Source organism: Arachis ipaensis, chromosome B2 (assembly GCF_059453495.1).
Source record: "Arachis ipaensis isolate K30076 ecotype BB chromosome B2, ASM5945349v1, whole genome shotgun sequence".
Classification (NCBI taxonomy): Eukaryota; Viridiplantae; Streptophyta; class Magnoliopsida; order Fabales; family Fabaceae; genus Arachis; species Arachis ipaensis.
The window spans coordinates 94554575-94560461 of NC_142437.1; the positions used below are offsets into that span (position 1 = coordinate 94554575).

General features: G+C 38.9%; 1 non-coding gene across 1 annotated transcript; it reads right to left on the reverse strand.

Moving 5' to 3' along the window:
• Positions 1-5200: 5200 nt before the first annotated feature.
• LOC148574887 (small nucleolar RNA R71) lies at positions 5201-5304 on the reverse strand. The gene has a single exon (XR_015906565.1). It is a non-coding gene; the product is annotated as a small nucleolar RNA R71 (small nucleolar RNA).
• Between the last annotated feature and the right edge of the window lie 583 nt (positions 5305-5887).

Sequence of the window (5887 nt, forward strand, 5' to 3'; positions counted from 1 at the left end):
TATGATATGATATTATTGATATGGTTACAATCATTGTACAGAGATTTATACTTATAATAGTTTAAAGGATGGTACTGGATCTAATTGTCAGATGAGTTTTTTATTTTTGGTGCATTGAATTTAGGGTTTTGGGGGAGTGCTTTTCTGCTGTGGCAAATGTGTTATGCTATAGAATATCAAGTTGGTGACTTGTGAAGATGATAGCTAAGACCTGTTAAATAGCTTGATATGTTTGACTAAACTGCTTTGCTTAACATAATACGGGTCAACATCTTATTAGGTTCTTAATTAATTTTTTCGGATATGAATAGGAATATTTTAGAAGAAGTACCTGTTTCGATTGGGTGTTGTATTTGAGACTTGAGAGTTGTTACTTGTTACATGAGACAATGAGACTTTAGTTGATGATTTTCAATTTTGAAATGAAGAAAACTAAAATAAAAAGTGTGAGTATAGTTTGGCTTCTAACTAATTATGATTTGCAGTGTCACTATAGCTACAGTGCTTGCGGACTTGGCTCCGACACAACAGATAGGCTTGCACACTTGCTGCAGGAGGTGCAGCATAGTGCAGCCTCTAAAGCATAAGACACAACATTATGTGGAGCAAAGATCACTGGTGGAGGTTCTGGTGGAACGGTCTGTGTAATTGGTAGAAACTGTCTCAAGAGCGGTGAACAAATTATTGAGGTATCTTAGTTTAAAATTTAATACTGAATATGGCTGCATTTGGGTAAAATTTTTATTTATAACTTTATAGTGATATTTTCTTTATTTTTATTTTGAAAAAAGATATCATATGGTATATTACTCCCTGAATTTTACCGCTGCAAGTGTGCTATGTGAAAATTTTACATTTCCATTTTAAATCACCTTTCAGTTCCACTTTTCAGAATTTTCAAACATGGTATACATTATTTTCTTAAACCTTCAACAAATTTTTTCCTTTATGATTGCTGCTTGCTTTTGTTGTTACAGCTTCTTTTTTGTAACTGCCAGCTTCATTTCTGTTCAGGTCAATGCTGCTCTCTAGTTTGAGTGGAGCAAGATCCAGGCGCCTACGGATGAAGTCGTTGTGCCTTATGATATTCTAGCTCCAACTCCTAAAGGTAAGTTTCTTTTTTGCTTTTTTCTTTTGTTTGATTGGTTGGTCTGAATCTAATGTAACTAATCAATGTATTTGTTACCTGAACTGAAACTGGTGCAACCTCTTATGAGGTGAAGAGCCTCTAGGACAAACTTGTGGTGCTTAAGCTCAGTGGAGGCTTGGGGACAACTATGGGTTGCACTGGTCCAAAGTATGCTGAATCTGATTTTATTATTTTACTTGTTTATTGTAATTATTTGTATTTTTTTATGCTTACTTTAGATGCAGAATTTTCAGTATGTAATTACTTGTTTACTGGTTCGTGCTTCTTTGATGCTTATCGCAATGATCAGTTTGATAAACTTTATTGACTAGAATTTGGAACATCACTAGGCATTTCGATTGGTTTTGCAGCTTGGTTATTTGTTGATGACTTTTTGCCATTCTCATCCAAAGGGTAGACTGGCAAAGACGTGTGGTATGATTTCATTTGTGTATTTTTCCTTTGTTATTCAACTGCATTGATGTAACTAGTTTCACTCGAGTCATGTATTTCTCTCCCTTTGAATTGGAAGTCCAGGACTGCTATAGATATAGCTTGTTGATGAATCAGAGGTTGATTTAGATACTTACACAGCATAACTATCCTTTAAACTACCATTTAGATGGCTATTCAGATTCAAAAGGATATGAATCTATGGCCAATTAACTACACTTTGGTATGTGATCTGTCTCGTGCATTTCGATGTCATATTTCAGCAATCCTGGAGATAACAATCTGAATTTAATTGACTTTTCATGCTTGGGAAGAAACATTTGTAGTTTATATAGTTGTTTTGTTTTGGCAGTCATCTTTGTTTCAAGGCTGTTATTAGTGTACCCCGAGTTGTATATGTTGTGACACAATTAGGCACAAACTTTGACATAAAATATCTGATGCCAGGGCATCTTGGCCAGTTTCACTGACCTTTTCTTTACTGTTTTTAGGTTAGTTTCATGCATTTCCTTAGGAAATAAGCTAGTTTTGGGTAGATATTCACTTACACCTTGATTCAAGCATACATTGTGCATTTTACATTATTTCATGAGGATTTTGCATAAGCTTAGTGACAAATTGTATGTTGCATTGCCCATGACTTGGACTAGAACTTTGATGCACTCTATTGCTTGATTTCAGGACCAAAGGAAGCAAGGAAATGGAGGCAACTTGCAAGGTTAATGAGAAAAGTGATTGCCAATGACACTCTCATAGCCATCATTGCCCACGTTAAGAGTCACGTTAACTAAGTTAACGTGAACTCTAACGTGAAAAAGGGAAGTTGAGCCAACGTTAGTGACACTTAACATTGTCACTAACATTGGCAAACACTCATGAGTGGCCACGTTAGAGCCCACGTTAACCTAGTTAACGTGGCCTCTAATGTTAAAGGGGGAAGAGAAGCCAACGTTAGTGACATTCAACATTGTCACTAACGTTGGCCTAAGGATGCAACACACCACGTTAACTCCCACGTTAACTTGGTTAACGTGGGAGCTAACGTAAGAGGTGAGGGTTGTCGACAACGTTAGTGACACTCAACATTGTTACTAACGTTGGAAGCAACCACACAAACCCCCAAGGAGCCACGTTAACTTCCACGTTAACTTAGTTAACGTAGAAGCTAACGATGAGGAATGAAAGATGAGCCAACGTTAGTGACACTCAACATTGTCACTAACGTTGGGATGGCTAAGAATGGCCACGTTAGAAGCCACGTTAACCTAGTTAACATGGACTCTAACGTGAGATCTAGGGGCACATTGGAACGTTAGTGACAATGTTGAGTGTCACTAACGTTCTCGAAGGTTGGCAAGGCCACGTTAGAAGCCACGTTAACCTAGTTAACGTGGGCTTTAACGTGAAGCAAAAAGGGGCACACTAGAACGTTAGTGACAATGTTGAGTGTCACTAACGTTCTCGAAGTTTGGCAAGGCCACGTTAGAGGCCATGTTAACCTAGTTAACGTGGGCTCTAACGTGAGGCAAAGGGGTACATTGGAACGTTAGTGAAAATGTTAAGTGTCACTAACGTTCTCGAACTTATACTTTCACTAAATGTTGACACCCCTAACGCCCTGAGCTAAAGTCTCTGCCCACTTAGCACTTTCTCTCTGCAAATAAAGCCAAGCCCAAATGAAGAAAAGAACTGCTTCAAACTCAAGATCCAAAGGCCCAAGACTTGAAGAGCAAACTAGAAGCTGAGAGGAGTAGTATATATAGGAGTAGCTTTGAATTGTAAAAGGAGTTCTGGAGGCTGGAAAAGGAGAACTACTCTCTGTATTTTACTTTCTCTGCATTTTCTAGTTTTATGATGTATTCTCCATCTTTGTTTTCATTTTCTAGAGCTATGAACAACTAAACCCCTTTCATTGGGTTAGGGAGCTCTGTTGTAATTTGATGGATCAATACTAATTTTCATTATTCTTCTTCTATCTTTTCTCTTGATTTTACTTGAAAGCTTTCGATCTTCATCTAATTGAGTAGTTATCTTGGAAGAGAAGCTATTCAAACTTGGATCTCTTTTGAACCTTGAAAGAGGAATGAAGAGATCAAGCTAGAAATGCTTTCTCATGCTGGACCAAATTGGGTTTGGATGGGTATGTGACTATAACCCTCTCAATACTTGATTTGGGAAATGCATGTGGTATAATCAGTGACCATACTTCATCTCTTCTCATGAGCAATTGACCAAGGAATTGGCTATTGATCAAGATTTGAGAGATTGAATTGCAAGAAATTTTAATTCAATCACTTAAGATTGCCAAGGAGATCAATGAGTGCATTGATTGAGGAAGAGATGAAAATGAACTTGATCCGGAGAATTGCAACATCTCATAAGCCCAATGAACTCCCCATCTCTGATCTTACCCATTCTCTTTAATTTCTGCCATTTAATTTTATGAGCAAATCCCCCATTCCCATTTACAATTCTGCAATTTATTTTCAGTCATTTACTTCCAGTCCTTTAATTCTAGCATTTACTTTTCTGTTATTTACATTCCCGCCATTTTATTTTCTGCAACTCTCAACCAAAATTCTGGATTCGCTCAACTAGAACATTCTTCTAATTAAAGTTGCTTGATCAATCAATCCCTGTGGGATTCGACCTCACTCTATTGTGAGTTTTTACTTGACGACAAATTCGGTACACTTACCGAAGGGAGATTTGTTGAGAGACAAGTTTTTCGTGCATCAAGTTTATGGCGCCGTTGTCGGGGATTGATTGTGCATCAACAATGATTAAATTGGAAGATCACTAGATTGAGCATTTTTATTTTGTGAATTTCATTTTCTGTTTGAGTGATTTACTTTTTGCTTTAGTTAAACTTCTTCCCTTCCCCCTCTACTCTTTTGTTCTTCTTTGTTATTTTCAATTCTATTTGCTAACCCACTAACTGTTTGATATATTGCATCACCCACAACTAACAGTAATTCTGACACAAATACTTTCTGCACCTATCTTTTCTTGCTTGCACTTGATGGTTGTATGACAGGGAAAAGAAGCGGGGCTTCAACTTCCTTCGATTCTGAACCTGAGAGGACCTTCCTTAGATTAAGGAGGGAGGCAAGAGGAAAGAAAGTGGTTGGTGCTGAGGAAGAAGAGGAATTCTTTGAAACAAACATGGAAGACAACATGGAAAACCATCATGAAGAAGAAGATCACAACTATGGGGGAGGAGGTAGAGCAAATCATGCTGGGGAGGATAGAAGAGTTTTGGGCTCTTACATCAATCCAAACCCAGGCAATTGTGGAAGTAGCATCCAAAAGCCAACAATCCATGCCAACAACTTTGAACTTAAACCACAGCTCATCACCCTTGTTCAGAACAACTGTTCGTTTGGAGGAAGTGTTCAAGAAGACCCCAATCAACATTTAACCACCTTCCTGAGAATATGTGACACAGTGAAGTCTAATGGTGTTCATCCTGACGCCTATAGACTGCTCTTATTTCCATTCTCACTCAGGGACAAGGCAGCCAAATGGCTGGAATCTTTCCCAAGGGAAAGCTTGACAACATGGGAAGACGTGGTGAACAAGTTCTTAGCAAGATTTTACCCTCCTCAACGAATCAATAGGCTGAGAGCTGAGGTCCAAACTTTCAGGCAACAGGATGGTGAGACTCTATATGAAGCATGGGAGAGGTTCAAGGACTTAACAAGGAGGTGTCCACCTGACATGTTCAACGAATGGGTGCAGCTGCACATTTTCTATGAAGGGCTCTCTTATGAATCAAAGAAGGCCGTAGACCATTCATCTGGAGGATCTTTGAACAAGAAGAAGACCATTGAGGAAGCCATAGATGTTATTGAAACAGTAGCAGAGAACGACTACTTCTATGCTTCCGAAAGAGGGAACACAAGAGGAGTAATGGAGCTAAACAATGTAGATGCTCTGTTGGCCCAAAACAAGCTCATTACCCAGCAGCTGACTGACCTCACCAAGAAGATGGAGATGAACCAAGTAGCAGCAATCTCCACTTCATCAACAATCTAAGAAGGAGTGAATGAAGAAGCAGAGGGGAGTCAGGAGCAAGCCAACTACATTGGGAATTCACCAAGGAAAAACTATGATCCATACTCCAAGACCTACAACCCTGGATGCAGAAACCACCCAAACTTTGGGTGGGGAGGTGAGCAAGATCAAAACCAAGACCAGAGACGTTACAACTCCAACAACAATGCAGCTCACCAGCAATTCACACAAAGGACATCTCAACACCCCCACAACAACACCACTCCACATGCTTATCAAAACCAAAAT